This window comes from Leptonychotes weddellii, chromosome 4 (assembly GCF_054177405.1).
Source record: "Leptonychotes weddellii isolate Sample4059 chromosome 4, ASM5417740v2, whole genome shotgun sequence".
NCBI classification, from domain to species: Eukaryota; Metazoa; Chordata; class Mammalia; order Carnivora; family Phocidae; genus Leptonychotes; species Leptonychotes weddellii.
In genome coordinates this window covers 59,904,800-59,927,852 of record NC_138372.1, presented here as the reverse complement: position 1 = coordinate 59,927,852, position 23,053 = coordinate 59,904,800, and the positions used below count along the sequence as shown (strand labels likewise).

The 23,053-nt window shown below is 36.8% G+C and overlaps 1 long non-coding RNA gene across 1 annotated transcript; it reads right to left on the bottom strand.

Annotated features, from left to right (window-relative positions):
• Window positions 1–13,316: 13,316 nt before the first annotated feature.
• LOC145721111 (uncharacterized) lies at window positions 13,317–21,004 on the bottom strand. Its single transcript, XR_014144576.1, has 3 exons — window positions 18,961–21,004; window positions 14,421–14,543; window positions 13,317–14,082 (listed from the first exon to the last, which is right to left on the bottom strand). It is a non-coding gene; the product is annotated as an uncharacterized LOC145721111 (long non-coding RNA).
• Between the last annotated feature and the right edge of the window lie 2,049 nt (window positions 21,005–23,053).

Here is a 23,053-nt window from a genome sequence, read left to right as displayed (position 1 = left end):
GAGAGAGAATGAGAGAGAGCACGAGACGGAAGAGGGTCAGAGGGAGAAGCAGACCCCCCGCCGAGCAGGGAGCCCGACGCGGGACTCGATCCCGGGACTCCAGGATCATGACCTGAGCCGAAGGCAGTCGCTTAACCAACTGAGCCACGCAGGCGCCCCGAAATAACTTTTTTCTCTAATCGTTGCTTTCAGTTATGTTCTGTATATTTCGCCTGTACTTTGATGTTATCTTGGGCCAATTCTATCACTTTCAGCATTTAAAAGCTCAAACTCTATTAGGGTTTCATGTGCTGCCAGCCATTTGCCAGAGTATAGCCTTGAGCTGGGACCCTGATTCCTTCTTTGAGTAATCTCTTCTCAGTTCCTCCCTTTAATACCAGCTGCTCCAGGGTTGGGTAGAGAAAAGGAAGAAGAAAAGAACAAATGTCCTTTTCCTTACCTGGGCTGTCTTGACGTTTCTTCATTGGTTTTGCTCCTTCAGTAAATCTAACTCACTGTTTATCAATCCATGATGTGTGTGAGTCCGAAAGTTGATCCTCCTATGACACAGAGCATTGCAACCCAAAATGTGATCTGTGGACTAGCAGGATGGGCATCACCTGGAAAATTGTTACAGCCTCTGCCCCCACACCTGCTAAATCCGAATCTGAATTTTAACAGGATCCCCAGGTGAGTTGTAGGCACATGAAAGTTTAAAATGTTGTGGTTAAAAGCAGCTTTTTTTTATTTCCTTCTCTCGCAGTCTGATATACTTTTAAAGTATAATAAAAAAAGGTTGGTAGAAAAATAATTTTTGAAAAAAGGCATGCAAAGCACAAGCCAAAGTTTCATTATTTGATTCAACAGACGGACCATGATGGAGTAAGAAGTACCAGACCCGTCCTCCCACCAGAAACATACATGAAACGGTAATTTTTAAACATTAGACAACAGGCAGCACAGAACTTTGATCTCTAAGAGAAGGGAAACAAACAAGATGAGCCTTATCATCACCCAAGCTCTTTGCCCAAAGGCATGGCACTGTGGAGGGGGAACCCAAACAGAGCAGGACCGGCTCAAGAATTGAGGAGTCAGACCTGAGAGTTCACTGAGATTGGGGTAGCTTGACTATGTGGGGCAGAGTTTTGGAAAGGAAGTGGCTAGGAAGAGAAAGAGCACAATAAATCTCAAGTTTGTGATTGAATTCTGAGCGATGCATGAAGCTTTGCACTCAGTTGGAACTTCACAACTGAGCATTATTATTTCAGAATTTTAGTCGGCAATCTAAGTTCTTACTGTGCCTACACATGTGCTCCGATATAGAATCCCCTGGGCCCCTAGGACAAGCAAGTTATGTGGGCCACAGAGTCTTGCCCCATGTAAGTGCATGATATTTTGCATGATAAAAAAAAAAAATTGAAATCCATGGAGCACCTGGGTGGCTCAGTCGGTTAAGTGTCTGACTCTTTGTTTTGGCTCAGGTCACAGCCTCAGGGTGGATGAGATGGAGTTCCGTTTTGGACTCTGCACTGGGCATTGAGTCTGCTTGAGATTCTCTCTCTCCCTCTCCCTCTGCCCCTCCCAACCCCAGCTCATGCACACATGCGCTTGTGCTCTCTCTCTCTAAAAAAAAAAAAAAAAAAAAATTGAAATCTAGACATTTTAAAACTGGAATATGTAAAAAATGTTCCAAGGAATAATATGCATAAAAAATTTAAGGGACTCAATTTCTTTATCTTTAATTTCTATATATAATGTTACTTCCTAAAATTGATCTTCCTAAGAGAATGCTTCTGGCCCAAGTTTTTCATTCCTGCCTCCCCTTTCACAATTGTCATTTTAGAAAAGAACAGGATATCCTTCCCTCATCTTACAATAATCCCACTGAGATGTATTTTACTCTTTATGCTTAACAATTACTCATCAAAATTTGAACCTATATCTGTATGTTTTTGACCCATTATCCATTAATAATTATTATATAACCTCAATTCAGTAGAAATTTCAACATTTAAAGCTTACGGTCAAAGGAATTTAAAAAAATAAAACTATTTTATTTTATTTTATTTATTTGTTGCATAGAAATATGTTTGAGTGGTCATTAGAAAGTTGCAGATAAAAATTTTGCATGAGGATTAAATCCTGTGGGAGAAATAGAATAGAATTAAAAGTTCAAGGATAAATGATGTACAACTTATAACTGTCAAAAAGAACTTATATTGTTTGTATATGTGGGTGATGATGTGTTTCATATTGTGTTGGTTGGATTCCAGTGAATACACATGAAAGGATAATGTAAGAGATATTTTTTAAATATCAGCATTCACAGGGTACCATAAATTACAAACTTTGTAACAATTTAAACTTAAGATGGAAAATCCAAATTTAATCTTAAAGATGAGGAAGAGGGTAAAATGTTGTGTTTTTGTTTTTGTTTTTCCCAAAAGTCTTCTAGGTTCAAAGATCACTGATCTAGGGACCATCCTTTGCTCATTTCTGGGCCATAGAAGCTTGTCCACGCAGATCATGTTATTACTGCCTCTTGTAGAAATGCCTTCACTGAATTTCACTTTAGCATTGAGTCAGCTTTTATAGAAAGTAATTATAGGAAACAGCCATACGGAATCCATCACTCCAGCAAAATACAATTAAAAGTATATACCACATCACAAAACGCCCTCTAAACAAAGCCCCAGATGAAAAACTTCTTTGGAAATTCAGTTCTAGGAAAGGCTTTGCTTTCCTTGAGTATTTGGTGCAATTTGTCCTTTCTTAGCAGAAGACTTACAATAGTGGTCATATTTTCCTTTTCACTTTGGTTCCCAGGAAGTTTGCAACGAAATCTAAGGTTAGATAGAACAACTATTTCAGTCCTGATAGATGACGCAAACTTTGTTGCAGTCCCCTCAATCTATTCTTACTTATAACTTACTTATAACTTACTTATAACTTCTTGCTTCGAAGTTTTTCTTCTTAATTCTGTTTACCATTATGTTATGATAGCTGTTTGTTAACCTGCTTCCAAATCTTTTGTGGAGGCAAGGCATGAATAAATGGGAATTTAAATTACATGCGTACTTTTTGTGAAGGCATCCATAGGCAAACCTCCACCTGCTCCTCAGCATATTCTTAGTGTGCGTGGGGTCTGTAAAATTACTAAAGATGAGGACCATCAGTGACAAGGGGAGGCCACCATCATCCTTCCCAGGTAATACTTCATTCTAGCCAGTTTCTTAAGCAAGCATGCCCTGTTTATCTATTTCTTATTGGTGTGAGCCTAGGCATAGTTTTAACCCTTGACTTCTGCATCCAGTTAACGGGACTTATGGTGTCTATGAAACAAAATTTTCATCAGATTCAATAGTGTCATCAGTGTCTTAAAAAAAAGGGTGAGTTTAATTTTATAATGGTAGGTCAAACTACAACTTCTTGCCAAGAGATAAGAATATCCACTATACTTCTTTTCAGAAACAGCACTTGTATTTCCTTTTAGCAAATTCTGATCTAATTTGATAATCTCTTCCCTTGAGGTTTTGTCTCAAATGAGTGATCCCTTCTAACCAATTATCATGGCAGGAATCATCTCAGCAGAATACTGATGAGTAAGGAAAACTCCCCCTTGCCCACTGAGGGCACCGTTTGCCCTGCCTATACCCCCACTGTCTCCACATCTCACCTCCGCGGAAGGCACTTGTGACTTCACCTCTCCCCATCTCTGTTCCACTTCTAGGAGTCCGGCACTTTTAACCACGTGTCTTTCCCACCTCAACCATATTTCCTTCACTCCAGAAATAAATATTAAGTGGCCCCACCTACTAGACACTAAGTTGAGGTACTAGGAATACAAAGAACATGGTGGCAAACAAGCTAGAGTAAATGCCTTCAAGAGGCTTATAATCTTGAGTATCCTAGGGAAGGGGAACATCAGTGAACATGGGAGAGGTTTCCATTGGGAATTTAATTTGCTCCTCACTTCTCTTCCCACTGGGTTCTTCTCTAAGACCTGTTTAAGACCGTACCACATCACATCCCAGGCCTCACACTTTTACTTCCATTCTGTTATTTAAATAAGCTCTATTATCACACACACAGACACACACGTCTCATACACATGTACCATGGACTTTATGTCAAGGACTATACAGACTTCTTCTCTAAGGTGATATTCAACTTGAGATATGTTTGCCACACAGAAATATCTAAATTAAACTGGTAACTTAATTAACTGAGTAGAGAAGTAAGTGCTCATAGTAATTTTGCTCACAGTAGTAGTTCCTAACTAGGGGACCTTTTAGATCTATGTGAGTAACAGTGAGAGGGACACAAGTAGGTCCTTGAGATACAAGCAATAAATAATAAGACGGGCAAAATCTTATCCACCAAATTTTATTCAACATTAAATTTTTGAAATAAATGTATAAATATATCGTTTTGGGGTGTGCCTCCAAAAGAATGATCATGCAATAAAAAGTGGTAAACTGCTTCCTAGGAGTGGGGGTCCAGACAACTGGCCAATGTGCTTCATTAACTACTATGTAGAGGATTGAGTAGCTAAATTTAAAATCTCAGGAGCTGGATAAAGCTGAATAGCTATGCAATTTCCAAAGGAAAGTACTGAAATAAAAAATAACAAAGCCAGGAGTTTCTGTGTGTGATCAGTAAGGGAAGGGGACTGTGGATACTCTCTACTGCCATCCTTACCCCATCATTCTTCCCATTCGTTGACTTGACAAAGCAAGGAGTTTGGAAAAAAATGACTAAAAATGATTTGCTTTGTTGTGATGAATTTAAATACACCACAATGACCCCATTTCCCCTTCAGAAGTCTGAGTTAATCTTCAGTAGAAAATTGATGTTTTTGCATGAGTTGATTTTTTAAGATCTGAAAGGTGCTAACTGCTACAAACATAGTGACCACTTGCATGTGCACGAGAGCCAATGGACAGGAAGGCAAGTGACCTTTAGTATACTGATAGGGTTTAGGACATGCTACCCAATATGGCACCTTGGCATATTGGCTATCTTAAGCTGAAGGAGTTTGGGAAAATGGCAGAAGCAGGAAAGTCACTCTGACCTCCCCACTTTACCTCTCTTCCCTGAAACAGGTCATAAAACTTCAATGTGAAAGGCATCCTCCCTGTGCCAGGAGGAAGGAAGACATTCTTACTACCTGAGTCAGGAAATTTAGGGCTAAGAAATCTATGCAAAAAAAAACTTGATGAACTAACCTTTATCGTCCTAGTTACTTCACCATTTACTATCTTTAGCCCAAACCCCTCTCTTTTGTCAATTCTTCACAAATTTATTTTTCTTTATCTAAAAGGTATAAAAGCTTTCTGCTCTGGTCACTTTTTTGGGTCTTCATTCTCTTGGGAAGGATCCCATAAACATGTAAAAATTCAATAAAACTTGTATGAATATGTATTGCCTATTACTCCTTGTTAGTTTAATTTTTAAATCCAGCCAGGGACACTAGGAGAGCTAGGGCAAACTTTTTCCTCCCTTACAACACAGATGTTGAAATTCAAGTTGAATTGACACTCTACCTTCAATCTAGCCTCATTCTAAAAGAAATTTCTAAAAGAAATTGCTTTGATTTGACTGGAAATGCAACAATTCTTTATGATAACCTTGTTATCTCATACTGTTCAGATGGTCTGATCTATAAGTGTCCACACACATGTGCCTTTGCTTATGCTGTGTCCCTGGCCATGAATGCCCCCTGCCCCTTGCTCAGATGGCCTTCATCTCAGGGTCCCTGGGACCATGCAAAGCAGTGTCCATTTTTCCTCCCAACCAATCTAGTCAATACCAACACATGCTACAGAATCCAGCTTACATATCATCTCCTTGTCAGATCTTCTTCATCCTTCCAAGGCAAGGTTGTTAAATATGTGTTGTTTCATTCTTTTGTAATTATTTTTCAAATTCTCTCATCAATAGACTAGTCCTTTAGTTCCTTGAAGGACAAGTCCACAGCTTACCCATATCTGTATCATTAGATCCTGACAATTTTAGGATATTATGCTTTGTTGAAAGATTAAAATATGAGTAAAAGAAATGGTAGGTGAACACCAACTAGGCTTAAAACAAGGCTCAATGTACTTATTTACTGATCCATCATAAACATTAAGGTAGTTTAATTATGGCTAAAAAAAAAATACCTGTTCATGACCATAAATTTATCAGAGCTGCAAAATTCATAATATGAACACAATCATATATAATAGTAGAAATGCAAATCAACTATATTGCACCAGTCAAAAGCTAGAGACTCAGTTATTCATTGGTGAACTAAAACCCTTTATTCATTATTTTTTGGAGTTAATGATCATAAGCATTAATTTCAGTTCTATACCATTAAGTCTTTAAACTGGACCTTAAGTCTTTAAACTGGACCATTTCCTGACAATTGTAGAATGCTTTCATCAAGACTATTGGTTTTATTCAGAATCCTGACTATAAAACTACCCTCCCTTACCTCAGAGGCATGTATAAAATTTTTCTGGATGTTAAAAATATAATTACGACTATTTAACTTGTTGGAAATAGTACTGTCTATGAACTAAAATTAGTACTTCATCTCATTCCAGAATATAAAGATATATCTTGCATCATTAAATCACTATTTAATTTTGAATATCATGCTGATATTGATAAGTGGTTCTGAATATGAGGGTTGATGTATTTTTATTATGCCTTCTACCAAAAAGGAATTTTAAACTAGTTAATTAAACCATACATTACTACAATTTGTAAGGTGGTGAGATTCTCTTAGAATGTTATAGAGTTCTTTACTTACAAATAATTTTCTCTTGAGAATGAAAGTCTACTCTTAATATGTAATAGTTTATTTCTAAGTGTGTTTTCATATATTAACTCCATAGAATGCTATATTTAATGCTGTAAAACTCAGATTTTTTTTTTCCTCAGGACATATCAGCTTCATATTAATATGCTAAAGTTGATGTGCAATAAAAGGACAGTATCTGTCCCTATCAACATGAATTATAATACCAGATAACACCCATTTAAAATTTTAATGCACTTTAAGCTTCTCAAATACATCTATTCTGACTGGCATTGTCCATCTGTGTTTGTTCATAAATATAAAAAAAAAAAAGGAAAACCTAAAAATTTTTATTACATTGATTATTAACCAACTGCTAAATCTCAAAAAACAAAAGGCGATTAGCCACATATAGGAGGTGGGAAAAGGTAATGTAGCCCAGTTGTTCTTAGCAAGGGAAGATCATGACAATGATCTGTGACCCTTTTTCAAAATACAGAGGTCTTCATCAACCCTCTGAAATACAGATACAGTTATTTAAATGTGAATCCACAGTTGAGAATCACTATGTTAGGCAAAGATAGTGGCAAATGCTAACAGAAAGGTATGGAATGAAAAAATAAAGGAAGAAATATGAATATGCAAAAGCAATCAGAAAATCTCTAAATTTTACTTCTACAATATGAACTAGAGATCTAGAGTGATATCCTAATGAAAAATTATTTAAATTTTAATTCTTTCTGATTTTTAATGTTATCCTTGTGTATTCTTAATGTTTTTGCAAATGAATTTCATTAATTCTTTCACAAATATTACTTGACTTCCCATTGCAAACCAACAACACATAAGGTGCTGGGGACATAAAGAAAAATAAGATGAGGCTGCTCCCTCACTGGAGACATGATTTTTACTGGAAAAACATGAATAATCATTTTTATTTTAAACTCCATACTTGCATGATACATCTGACTTAATAATTCGTCCAAAGTCTGCATAGTTTTGAAATTCATATGATATTTTCCTTAACAAATATTCAGACTCTAGTAACATCCATTTCAATGATCTCAGCTTCCTAATCTCAGAATCACTCAATCGCTAATTGCTCATTCCGGTTTTGTCTTCAATCTTGACATTTTGCTAGTTTTATCTTTTGTTATGGTTCTGGCCATAATGCCATGGTATTTCACCTCACCCAACATAATATCTTAGTTTGCAAAGAAACTAACCTCTTCCTTATAGTGGTCATGTGATGATATCTTGTTCCTCTTTTTTTTTTTTTTTTTTTTGGTGTTTTGGTGTTTTGGTTTCTGGGAGTTTAACCCATCAAGGACCTTAAGAGATGACTGATCAAAGAAAACCTAAAGAAGTGAACAAACTGAGTTTTAAGAGAAGTTCCTGTTCATTAGCACAGGATCTCAGTAAAACCAAGACCCAGAAGAGAACAAAAGTGAAAGTCTCTGAGTAAACAAGGTAACATGTAATTGCTCCAGCCTACTGCCTATGCAGGCTAATAAATATTCATTAAGCAAGTGTCCAACATTTATTTGTAAATGGGTCACTATATAGAAAGCTCTTAAAAACACCACCTGGCACAAAGTAAGTGGCCGATAAACGTTAGCTGATAGAGAAAGGGAAGGAAGGGAGTGAGGGAAGGCTGAACAGCATTGGAGAAAGTAGAGAATGACATCCCCTTGGGACAGAGCCTAACTTTTCTTCTCTTAAGGCCCCCATATTGAGTGCTTTAAACCTGGTTCACAGTCTTCACTCCACAAAACCAAAGCCCTACCACCTTAGAAGACAATTCTGTTTCCAGCCCTTGTTGGGTTTCATGCCCCACCAAAGGGGCTTGTCAAAGTGCTGTATTCCTTTTATCCACATTTCTCCTGAGAAGTATTGATAAATGTATTCCATTTTATTTCACCAAGGTTCTAGCACCCTGGCCATGTTTGAGAATCTCTCATGGATTAGAACCTATGAGCTTCTCTCTGGCCTGTTCATTAACAATTCTTTCATTTCTTCATCTAGCCATTCATTCAGTTATTCAGCTTGAAAAGCAAGTCCATGAGGGGTTAAATGATGTGCCTGGGCTGCAGAATTTGTGGTTTGATAGAAACTTAAACCTAACTCTCTGCCATCATTCGAGGACTCTTGCCTTCCCATTATGATTTCTTAAAATTCAAATTGGAGAACTTCTTATGCTATGTATTTCAAATGTAGAAATTAAAAAATCATTTTTAAAATATCTTCTGAAATTGTAAAAACTCACAGAAAATAGATAAGTGGCCTTTAAAATTAATCCTTTTCTGATTTTACTGCAGTCAGTGTCAGTGGACTCTGTTCTTATAAGCTAGTGCATTAACTTATGTGAGTAGCACATGAATTCAATAAACCTTTATTTACAATATGACCTGACAGATGCTATTCTCAACTCTATAATTGTGGTGAAGAATCCTTTTTTTTTCCTGACCAGAGACACTATGATCTGTAGAGCACAACCTGTAAAGTTCAAGGGTATAATGATAATGCATACTATCATAGGGCAATGGCCTTTTCAAGGATTGGGCTGGAATTTGGCTAATAATATAGCAGAATATGGTTCTGAAGTTTGCCATTAAATTCTCATGTTCTCTATGACCTCACTGATATGAGGAATTCTTAATCTCAGGAAACAAACTGAGGGTTGCTGGAGAAACTGGGTGATAGACCTTGGGGAGGGTATGTGCTATGGTGAGCGCTGTGAAGTGTGTAAGACTGATGAATCACAGACCTGTACCTCTGAAACAAATAATACACTATATATTAAAAAAAAAAAAAAGATAGCAGGAGGGGAAGAATGAAGGGGGGGAAATCAGAAGGGGAGACGAACCATGAGAGACTATGGACTCTGAAAACTGAGGGTTCTAGAGCGGAGGGGGGTGGTGATGGGTATTAAAGAGGGCACGTTCTGCATGGAGCACTGGGTATTATACGCAAACAATGAATCATGGAACACTACATCAAAAACTAATGATGTAATGTATGGTGATTAACATAACATAATAAAAAAAAATTCTCATGTTCTTCAGATAATATTGTACATCATGTTCTTCAGATAATAAGACAGTAGATTATGAATGTTTTTATTCCACTTTCTCCACTCCTCTAAGAACTAGAATTTACCAAAAATCAAAACTTAAAATTTTTTCAGGGTTGGTAGAATGTAAATAATCTTGCATCTCCCTAGAAACATTAAATGCGAAATTCATGTTGGCCAGAATCCTAAGTGGTCTTGTAAAAATAATAAGTTTTTTATTCACTTAAGTTTTTGTTGCTTTTTCATTTCTAGAAAAGAGAGATTGGTGGATTTCTGATTTAAAATCCTCCTATACTCTCCAAGTAAAATAATAACACGAGGTTGAGAATTGTGACAGATAGTATTTTTCTAAAAATGGCTACACCCAGACGTAGTTCATTCCACATGTTCTTACAATATGATGTTCATGTTCCTTCATCAAGAGGTGGGATCTAGGGCGCCTGGGTGGCTCAGTCGGTTAAGCGACTGCCTTCGGCTCAGGTCATGATCCTCGAGTCCCGGGATGGAGTCCCGCATCGGGCTCCCTGCTCGGCAGGGAGTCTGCTTCTCCCTCTGACCCTCTTCCCTCTCATGTGCTCTCTCTCATTCTCTCTCTCAAATAAATAAATAAAATCTTTAAAAAAAAAAAAAAGAGGTGGGATCTATGAATATTCCCCTATAACTTGGGTGGACCTTTGTAACTGTCTCCACCAATAGAGTATAGCAGAAATGATGCTATGTGACTTCCCAGACCAAGCTACAAAAGATAATTCAGCTTTTTTTTCTTGAGACACATGCTTTCGAACCTCCAAACCACTCTATAAGAGCCCAGCTATAATGAAACTTCAATTCAGCAGAGACTACAAGGAGAAAGAGAAAAATGCCCAAGGAACTCCAGCTGTTCTAGTCCTCAGCAATTGGAGTCGTTCCAGTCCAGCCCTCAGACACACTGAGTCAGAAATCTTCAGATAATTCCAGCCCTCAACCACTGTACTGGCTCCGCCATGAGTGGAAAGAAAATGAGGTGCTCTCAACAAGCCCAGCCCAGACTGCTGATTCTTGTTATGTAAGCAAAATAAATGTTGTTTTATTTTTTTTAAGATTTTATTTATTTGTTTGTTTGCTAGAGAGCACACCTGAGCAGGGAAGGGCAGAAGGGCAGAGGGAAAGGGAGAGAGAGAATTCTAAGCAAACTCCACGCAGAGCCCAATGTGGGATTCGATCCCATGACCCCGAGATCATGACCTGAGCCAAGATCATGACCTGTGCCAAAATCAGGAGTCAGATGCTTAACCGACTGAATCACCCAGGCGCCCCTTAATGTTGTTGTTTTAAATCACCAAGCTTTGGGTTTGTTACACAGTCACAGTAACTGAAACAGAGATGTCCACTCTATGCAATTACCCTGAGTCAGGCAAATATGGCAAAAAACAGCTATATCATTCATTCATTCATTCATTCATTCATTCATTTCCATAAATATGTATTAAGTGCCTAATACGTGCCAGTCACTATGCCAGCCAAGTGGCTTTATAGCAGTAAGCAAAACAGGCAGTGTTGGCCACCATGGAATTTAAACATTGGAAATGTGCTGACAATAGGCAGGCCTATGCACAATCTGATGTCCTATCACAGTGGGCATTACTAGAAGATGATTGTTATAGAAATGGTAATGGAAATAGCTGATATCTTTCTTTTCTCAATGGTGACAGGTCCTCCCCTGCCAATCAAATCTCCCTGTGCACAAAACAGAATACCAACCTTGGTCAAAATTTACACTAAAGAGCAGTAGGGAAGAAGAGCAGGTGAATGAGATAACTCAGAATCTTGCAGTCAGACATCTAACTCTAGACATCTCTTTCTTTAGATCAAATTGTTTATAACAGACACCATTGGGATAACACTTTATGTGTTTGAAACTTTGGGGTTAGATTGATCAGAAAAGTGTAATTCTAAGATGACCTTAATATTGCTTGATTTGGCAAACGGATGATGCTGAGAGTCCCAACTCAAATCTACAGTGTAATTTGGATTGTTTTAAACAGTTTTAAATTTTCTTCATATGCAATATATTGCTCATAAATAGCAAAGCCAGGAAAAAAAATTAGGGAAGCTTTGCACATTCTAGTTATGCAAACTTAATCCAAATGGAGGCTCTAATACTCATCTCTATACCATGATAAACCTCCAAACAGTTGAAAATTTTTATTGGGAGGATGAATCATATTATTCCGTTTAGATTATTTCAGCGTTAAAGGATATGGCTTATTCACGCTGCAGATGATAAAGCCATGTGGTCAGGTTAATGCTAAAACTGACAAATGCTATGCCAGATTTGAGAATATATGGAAATTTTTAATTAGAAGTTTATAAAACTCTGAAAAATCTCCAAAGGTTTTATCCTTATGAATGAACTTAAGATAAATTCAGAGCTAATATATTAGCTAATATGCAGGCAGTGATTAAGGGAAAACAGGTGGCTGGTGCATAATTTCCACAAAGGTCCCCTTTCTGAGGCTGGCTGTGGAAGCTAACTCCAGTTGCCTGCAAGAGGTTGTTTGTTCTCAACAAAGAGCAATCAGGAGTAGGCTTCACTTTGTCAGAGAACATGACCCACTCTCAAGCTTGCTGCTACTTCTGTTGGACTGAGACATTTGGCTCCACCTCTACAAACTATTTTTAGATCTGTTTATTTCTCCTACTATTAATTTATAATTATTCCACTTTCTTCACAGATTTGTCAGTAAACTTGACTGACTAGAAGATTACAAAAGAAAAAGAAGCATTGTTCAAGGAAAAGGGAAAATGGGGAGACGAGAGATGTTGATTATTGATTATGCATGCCTGAATGACCTTTTTTTCCCTTGAATCACATCTTACAAGTTGCTCTAAAATGCTAAACCACTATTACCCTGGAGTAACACCCTAGCTATAGAGGGGTTATAATAGATGCAGTAAAACATTTTTAAAATATGCTCTAAAAGAAAGATAAATCCAATGCAATTCACATAAAGCCTAATGCATTATGTACCGTCTGTGCTTAATAATTGCACTACTCATAAAATAAACATTCACACGTCCTCCTTTCTTATCAATAAAGCAATCAAGCTGAGCATAAGATTTTCCAGAAATTCTGCTCCCTCCTCTTCAAAGATATAATCACATTATCCCCTTTTTAAATCATGCTCAGATGAAAAGAAACAAGAAATGGGTACCTTTAATATTTCATTGTATAAACTATTTCATATTTAGCCTACTAAAAATACTGCATGTGGTTTGTCTTTTGTTTTTTGTTTTTTTGTCTTTCATGTTTCCCAGCATAGAAGAGAAAAAATATTGCAGCTTTTTTACTCCTAACCCAGGAACTAATCTTAAAGTATAATACAAATCAGTGACTGAGACTGGTTAGGGTTACCCTGAAGCTTTCAGGGACTTTCTGTGCTACAAAGACCATTTTTTGATTATTAGTAAATGGACATAATGCTAGTTCCTGATCTCTAAAGGAATTTGACTCTGTGTTTGTTTCTTTTAATATTCTTCTCCATTTGTCAGATTGAACAACCCATATCCACTGTATGAGATGTTTGGTATCCAAATAACATTTCTCCAACAGAATTTGCCCAAAGCATTTCTTAAGCTAAGATCAAGATGGTCTTCAGAATGAGGATTAAATTGGGTCCTGACAATATGGTCCCCGCTTGTCTACTATTTTTCAACTGGATAAATGACCCCTTAACTCTTGGGTGTCCTCATATCTCTGTATTTTTAAAGCCCCTTTCTACTGATAATTAATTGTCAGGTTAAGTCACCTGTGGTTCATTCTAGTATATAGTTAGGCAGATTCTATAGAATGAGTGAAATGTTGGTAGTGTTCTCACAGTCAGTGTTATGGTTTATCATTATGGGAATAAAAGAATCTCTAGAAAGACAAAACAATGTGCAACAGCTTTTATTTCCTCCCACCATCACTTCGCCCCACCCCAAGTTCAGATTTTTTTGGATAACTTGCTGCACACCAGCAGACCCTAAGGCTCTCTCCAATACCTGCCTAAGACATCTTTGTATACTGGACTAACAAACATGTCATTTGGAAAGGCAAATACCAATTTACATGAGGCAGGACTTTGTATATCTCTCACATTCTTTTTTTTCTCTGACAGGCAAGACATCGTAGTTCTCATTTTCCAATCCTTATTAAAAAGTGTGATCCTGGTTGTTTAGAAGGCTCATTAGTGGCATTGCTCTGTGGTGGACTGCACATCTTTAAAAGAAAGACAGATTGCATGGACGCATTAGCACACCAGCCATAATGAAACCCAAGTGCAACCCCACAAGTCTCGGAATTCAAATCTTCATTTGCTTTTGTGAAAAATGATGGCCATGACTGTGGGCATTTGAAAATACAGCTACATCTTTGTCTTCCCAGTAACAGGAATGCACCACTATTGCCTGCATGACCTTCAGGGAAAGTAAAAGACAAAGCAGTTAGCCATGGACTGCTTTGCAACTAGGGCACTGAGGCCAGACAAGAAGCATGCTCAGTAGATGGGCATTAGCAGTGGGTTAAGAATGTACACAGGAGTAAACTCAGAGACTTACCATCTCATCAGTAATGAAGCACTGGTCTCTTGGGTGATAGCATCAAAGGCATTTAATTTTATCTGGTCTTCGACTTCCCATTCCAAAAAGATTGTTATATGGTGACTTTGTCTTGGTCACAAGCTGCCAAAAATTTAGTTAGATGAAAGCTTATTTTTTCAAAATAAAGGAAATCATGGAAACAATCTTATCAACAATAAAACAATTCTAGTAGTTCTGATCCTGGGGAAAATGAAGCAAAATGCTGCTGTAGAGTGAGTGACTATTCCAGAGCTCCTTTTGATTTTTTAAATAAATGCTTTTCTCCATCTCTAATGAGCTGCATGTGTATGTTTCCCATTCTTAGCGTATTTCACAGAGGAGGTCACCATGGAGTGAGGAGTACACTGGTCTTGCAGTCCTAAGACCTTATTTTGCCTCAGAGCCTATAACTTACACACTAGGTGTCATGGATGAATCATTAAATCCCACCGAGCCACAGGCCTTACCTGCCTCATGGAGTTGCTTTTTCTAAAAAACATATATCAATATATAAATACATTTCTCAAAAAAGAAACCAAAAAATACCTTGGGACAAACCAAAATGGAAACAAAATATGCCAGTATTTATGGGATGCAGCAAAAGTAGTTCTAAGAGGAAAGTTTGTAGCAATAAATGCCTACCTCAGAAACAAAAAAAAAGTCTCAAATAAACAACCTAACTTCATACCTCAAGGGACTTATAAAAGAAAAAAACCCAAAGTTAGAAGGAAGGAAATAACAGAGATTAGAACAGAAATAAATGAAATAGAAACTAAAAAGACAGTAAATAAAATCAATGAAATTAAGAGCCAGTTCTCTGAAAAGATAAACAAAATTGATAAGAGTTTGCCTAGACTTACCATGGAAAAAAGAAATGACCCAAATAAATAATATCAGAAATAAAAGAGAAGATATTACAATTGATACCTCAGAAATACAAAAGATTATAAGAGACTACTATAAATAATTATATGGCAACAATTTGGACAACCTAGACAAAATGATAAATTCCTAGAAACATAAGTACCAAGACTGAACCATGATGAAATAGAAAACCTGAACAGACCAATTACTAGCAAGGAGATTGAAATCAGTAATCAAAAACCTCCTAACAAAAAAAAAAGTCCAGGATCAGACAGCTTTACTGGTGAATTCTGCAAAACATTTAAGGAAGAATTAATACCAATCCTTCTCAAACTCTTCTAAAATAAAAGAGGAGAGAACTCTTACAAACTCATTTTATGAGGCCAGCATTATCCTGATACCAAAACCAGACAAGTATACCACAAAAAGGAAACTTAGAGGCAAATATCCCTGCCAAACACATGCATAGTCTTCAGCAAAATATTAGCAAATTAAATTCAACAATATATTAAAAGGATCATATACCATGATCAAGTGGGATTTATTTCAGGAATGCAAGGATGGTTTAACATCCATAGATCAGTCAATATGATATACCACATTAACAAAATGAAGACTAAAAATCATATGATCATCTCAATAGATGTAGAAAAAGCATTTGACAAAATTTAACAACCATTTACTATAATAAATCTCAACTAAGTGGGCATAGAAGGAATGTACCTCCACACAATAAAGGCCATATATGACAAGTCCAAGCTAACATCATATTCTTTGGTGAAAAGCTGAAAGCTTTTCTTCTAAGATCAGGAACACAAGAATGTCCACTCTTGCCACTTTTATTCAACTTAGTATTAGAAGTCCTATCCAGAGCAATTAGGCAAGAAAAAGATATAAAAGATATCCAAATTGGAAAGAAAGAAGTAACTGTTAATATTTGCAGATGACATGCTACTATATGTAAGCGCCCACCCTAAAGACTCCATCTTCACTATTAGAATTGATAAACACATTCAGTAAAGTTGTAGCATACAAAATCAATACACAAAAATCTGTTGTGTTTCTTTACACTAACAGCAAACTATGAGAATGAGGAATTAAGAAAACAATCCCATTTATAATTGCATCAAAAAGAATAAAATACTTAGTAATAAATTTAACCAAGGAGGTAAAAGACCTGTATACTGAAAACTACAAGACATTAATGCAAGGAATTGAAGAAGACACAAGTAAAAGGAAAGATATTCTGTGGTCATGGATTCGAAGAATTCATATTATTAAAACATCTATACTACTCAAAGCAATCTACAAATTCAATTCAATCCCTATCAAAATTCCAACAGTGTTTTTCAAAGAAATAGAACAATCCTAAGATTAAGTGTATATGGAACCACAAAAGACCCCAAAGAGCCAAAGCAATCTTGAGAAAGAAGAGCAAAGCTGGAGACATCACACTCCCTGATTTCAAACTATATTACAAAGCTATAGTAATTAAAACTTCATGATACTGGCATAAAAACAGACATAAGTATCAGTGAAACAGAATAAAAAGTCCAGAAATCAACCCGAGCATATATGGTTAATTAATTTATGACAAAGGAGCAGGAATATACAATGTGAAAAGGACAGTCTCTTCAATAAATGGTGTTGGGGAAATGAACAGCCACATAGAAAGGAATGAAACTGGACCACTATTTTATACCATACACAAAAATTAATTTTGAATGGATTAAAGACTTGAATGTAAGACCTAAAACTATAAAACTCTTAGAAGATAGGTGATAAGCTCCTTGACATAGGTTTTGGTGATGATTTTTTGAATCTGACACCAAAAGTAAAAGCAAAAAAAGCAAAAGTAAACAAATGGAACCGCTTCAAACCAAAAGCTTCTGCACAACAAAGAGAACCATCAACAAAATAAAAAGGCAATCTACTGATAAGAGATTAATATCCAAAATATATAAAGAATTCATACAACTCAAAAGCAAAAAAAAAAAAAAATCCAATTAAAAATGGGCAGAAGATGAATAAACATCTTTCCAAAGAAGACATACAGATGGCCAACTGGTACATGAAAAGATGTGTAAAATCATTAAACATCAGGGACATTCAAATCAAACCCACAGTGAGCTATCATCTCACACCTATTAAAATGGTTATTATCAAAAAGACAAGAAATAACTAGTATTAGCAAGAATGTGGAGAAAAGAAAACCCTTATGCACTGTTGGCAGGAATGTAAATTGGTGCAACTACTATGAAAAACAGTATGGAATTTTCTCAAAATATTAAAAATAGAACTATCATATAATCCAACAATTCTACTTCTGGATACTTATCTGAAGAAAAGAAAAACATTAATTCAAAAAGACAAATGCACCTGCATGTCCACTGCAGCATTACTTACAATGGGCTAAGATGTGGAAACAACCTCAGTGTCCATTGATGCATGAATGGATAAACTGTGGTATATATATACATAATGGAATATTATTCAGCCATAAAAAGGAATGAATTCTTGCCATTTGTGACAACATGGATGGGCCTCAAGGGCATTATGCTAAGTGAAATAAGTCAAACAAAGACAAATACCATATGTCTTTCTTATATGTGGAATCAGAAAATAAATAAATAAATAAATAAACCTAATCTCATAAATATAGAGAACAGCTTGGTGGTTGCAAGAGGCTAGGGGTGGGACGGTAAAGAAATGGGTAATTTTTTTTAATTTAAATAAATTGAATAAAAATTTTTTAAGTTTAAAAAATGAAATAAAAAATTATAAGTGGGGGTGCCTGGGTGGCTCAGTTGGTTGAACGTCTGCCTTCCACTCAGGTCATGATCTCAGGGTCCTGGGATCAAGCCCCGTGTCCCGAGTCGGGCTCCCTGCTGATCGCAGAGTCTGCTTCTCCCTCTTCTTCTGCCCCTCCCCCCATTCGTGCTCTCTCTCTCACTCTCAAATAAATAAAATCTTTAAAAAAAATTATAATTGAAGCCAATTTTCTGTTTATCCCATGGTGCTCCCACTTCTTAACCTTTTAAGGGGCCCTACATTTTGTGACACACTAAAATGGAAACAGGAAAAGCCTCAGTGACTAGAGAAATATTACAAACATGACTGACATGCAACTCAGAAACAGAGTTTAAACCAAAGGTAACAGGATTATCACTTTTTTCCTGAAACAATTAAATATTTCAAATCATGGCTAATTTCTCCCTACCTTATCAACATCACCAGCCTCCTCCCATCCAGGTTTAGAATGTGATTTAAGTTACATGACAACCCCCCCTTTATTCTCTCTCTGTTTCTAACCTAATGGGATATATTCCTCTTCTAAAAAGTGGACAGTAGGGGACCTGGCTGGCTCAGTCAGAGGAACATGTAAATCTTGATCTTGGGGTCATGAGTTCAAGCCCCATGTTGAGAGTAGAGATTACTAAAAAAAAAAAAATTTTTTTTAAACTTAAAAGTGGACAGTAAATGTCATTTTCTATGGAACTGTGGAATATGCTACAGTCCTGCACACTGGCTGAACAGGCTATTTCTCTTACTCTGTAAGGATTTAATGAGCACTAACTATGTGCATAGTACTGTCCTTGTACTTTCGAGGATAAAAAGAGGACTCAGACGTGAAACATGCTCTCAAGGAACTTACCATCTAATAGAAGAAGAGCCGTGCCCCGCAGAACTAGCCCAAATACAAGTTGACCAAACAAACCAGCATGTATCTGCTGTCAAAGAAGGAAAGTTTGTTGCGAGGAGAAGAGCAAAGACTTCAGCATCAGGCCCCGTGAGAGACCATGAACAAAGCATGGTTCCTTCCAGCAAGTGTGTTCTAGGCTAGAAGAAGGAAAACAGATACAAAATTAAACTTGGGAGAATAATTGTTCTGCTGCTACAGAAATACAAGATGCTTGAAAAGGAAAAATATACTTTGGACTGGGAGGATACACTGGAAAAAAGAGATGAAGAAGAAAGGAGAGAATGAACACGTGTTCAGTAACCACAACTTGTCGGGGATGGCTGGACACTGCGCACGCTTCATGGAGGTGGCAGGTCAACGGAATCCTGAACCACGGGTGAGATGTCAGAGCTGTGATGGCAGACATGGACATTCCAGAAGGAGGAAGTGATGTGAGCCAACTATGGAAGTGAGAGAATCCAGAGGAAGTTTAAGAACGCTGAGAAACCTACAGAGGACTGAGTGACAGGAGCACACACCAGGGCATTGGAAAATGCAGATTTCCGCCAGGTGCTAGAGGGTTTGCAGGCCATTCTAACACGACTAGACACCATGTTCGGTGACAGAAAAACCATCCAATGTGTTCAGCAACAAGGATAGTAAAATGGATAATCTTTCTTATAGGATAGAATCTAACCACGCACTATGCATCAAATAAGTGTACTATAATATCAGTTAACTTACAACTACTTCCATTTCACAGACAGACTATTAAATATCCTGTTATGATAGCAATCATAGCGGTTCACCAGATATGGGACATGTTTTAGAAAAACATGCATGTTTAGACTAATCCCAGCCAGCCAGAATGAAACTAAAGTGTAATTTTCATAACTGCACTCAGTCTCAAACATCAAACTCATTTGTAAAGCCGCTTTTCAAAAATAAGTGGAAGGACTTACACTCTTTATAAATGACAGATTCTAAAATGCTGCAGTACAGTTCTCCAAACCCAGAGGATCACTCTTGGAAACATCACCCCCTCAGGAAAACATTACTCAATTTATATCTTCAGAATCAGTTGAAAGCTCAAACAAAATATAAAGAGAAATTTCATGTAATAAACTCTGTGGCATAATGAATACTGAAAAGACTACAGCAAGCCCTCTTTGCACTTGATAAAAGGTCAGAGGTCCACCTGGAAGACTTCTGTGTGACATACTTCCAGGTCACATACAAATCTGAGCGGGGGCTCAACTAAAACCTTCCACAAGTTCGTCAGGCTTTTATGGAAGATGATGGTTGGTGGACCAAAAATGCTACTTTGTAAGCCAAATGTAGTGCTTTCAAGGGACCTGCCTAAAAACACAAGTACAATACTTATGGTAAAAGAAGAAAAAATGGCGTAAAGCGCAGACGGAAGTTGAACTTTGGCTGGCCAAAGCTGTGGTTTCTCAATGACACTCTTTGGTATTTACACTGAGACTAGAAGATGATGCCCAGAGATACCTCTGAGGTTCTTATGAGACTCTGAGGTCAGCTGTACATGTTTTCTTTGTGTAGAGGCATCATTTCCAAGCCACACTTCCTCGTCTATCCCTGAGCAGAGTGTTCCTCTTAAGCCTTAAAAAAGCAATCCTTAAATTTACCAGCACCTATTGAAACCAAATGGTCTAATCCATCGACAAATGTAATGCTCTATAGTTATCAAAGTGTGTTAAGACCTCCAAAAAAACTTATTTTTCCAAGAGAATTTAAGAAAAATATTTAGCAGACTTAAGCCATGCATGATTTTCTGTGAAAATAAATATGAAATAAATAAAATGTGGAAAATATAACTCAAAACATACAATAAAATAAAACATAGGGGATTTCCAGGATTAACTGGGCCTTCAAGACCATCTAAATCCATCTCTTTATTTTTATATGATCAAATTTAAGCAAAAAAAGTTAAATAACTTCACCAAGGTCAACCAGTATTTAAGTAACAAAAATTAAGTGAATGTCAAACTATGATTTAACAAGATAATTTGTATATTATTTGTATTATTCTTATACTTACACAAATTAAAACTAAGTAGCATTTATCCCAATTAAACTAAAATCCAAACACTTAAATGACTGTACATAATTAATGGCATTTATAATGTATATCATGTCTCTCCTGAAAAGATCCTGACTGAATAAATAATCATAGTTTCTGACCTCACTCTACTTATTTTCTCAAGCAATTTTAGAAATACAAAAGTGTGTTGGGACATTCTACAGACAGAATACAGCCTTATTAATGGGACCTAAGAATCAAAACTTTCTAATTTCTTGCCACTTTTGCTTAATTTATCAAAATCAGTGTGTTATAAACAAATCAATGGTGGTTGGTTTCATTTTTTCTGAAGATTTATATTTTATGAATATATATTTTCTTTTAAAAATAGAACTAACTGGGCACCTGGGTGGCTCAGTTGGTTAAGCAACTGCCTTCAGCTCAGGTCATGATCCTGGAGTCCCGGGATCGAGTCCTGCATCGGGCTCCCTGCTCAGCGAGGAGCCTGCTTCTCCCTCTGACCCTCCCCCCTCTCATGTACTCTCTCTCATTCTCGCTTTCTCAAATAAATAAATAAATCTTAAAAAAAAAAAATAGAACTAACTAAATGCAATGCAATATCTTGCATTGGATCCTGGCATAGAAAAATGACACTGAAGGAAAAACTGGTGGACTCCAAATAGAGTTTTTAGTTTAGTTAATAGTAATATACCAATGTTAATCTCTTAGTTTGGACAAAAGTCCCATGATTAGGTAAGATATTAACTTTAAGGGAAAATGGCTGATGGGTATATGGGACATTCATTTTACTATCTTTACAACCTTTCTCTAAATCTAAAATTATTCCAAAATAAAAAGTTTATTTTTAAAATATAGAAATAGGGACACCTGGGTGGCTCAGTTGGTTAAGTGACTGCCTTTTGGCTCAGGTCGTGATCCTGGAGTCCCAGGATCGAGTCCCACATCGGGCTCCCTGCTCAGCAGGGAGTCTGCTTCTCCCACTGACCCTCCCCTCTCTCATGTGTGCTCTCTCTCACTCATTCTCTCTCTCTCAAATAAATAAATAAAATCTTTAAAAAAAATAAAATAAAATATAGAAATAAAATTAAGAAATATCAGTAATATTTGGGGGTGGAGGACACACTGGACCAATCAAAACAATCTTCATTGATCAGAAAAATGATGGAAAATGGTAGTTTCAAATAAAGGAAGGAACAACGGAGGGAAGGAAGGAAAGGAAGGAAGAAAGAAAGGAAGGAGGCAGGGAAGGAAGGAAGAAAGAAAGGAAAAAAAGAAATTGTTCCACTTCCTTCATAAGGAGTTATATCATAGTAATACAGAGCCATATTTTCTCTAAACCCACAAATGGTCTAACTCCTGTATTTATTCACTTAATCCTAACAAAACAATGAAGTAGTTGCTTTTATTACTCCCATTTTAGAGATGAGTGAACAGAAAGTTTGGTTACTTGCCTGAGGTCACATGGTTTAAATACATCGTGGGAACAGGATTTGAATTAGGCTCTATTAGACACCAGTCTTTGTAACAAGAGAATGACTTTGCTTCCCTTTCTATGAACTTCCAAAGGTCTCGTGCCCTAGTAATGATTTACAGTGCGAAGTGAAATTTTTCTTTCAGTTTTTCCTCGCAGCCTTTTTATATACTTATGCAGGAGGCTGAACCTAGGTTTAGGCTCACTGAGGACACCGGACTTTAGGAGCCAATAGAGTGGGCAAGCAGAAAGTGGAGAAGACAGAATCGTATGCTTGTGAGCTTAAATAGCTCTGCCTTTTAGGTTGAATCCTTGAAGTTTTTGAGAGGCTAAATCTCTATGAATAGAAGCATCTTTTAGTACATCTGGCAAAGCCTCAATAAATATCCACTGCTATTTAGCAATTTCAAATTTACGAATTAAAAAAAAAAGGAACTAAGGATTATGCTTGAAAAGCAGCATTTTCCCCAAGGTGGTTCCAGGTGCATGGGTACCTGGATTTCCTACCCCTGCAAAAGCAACAGTCCCAG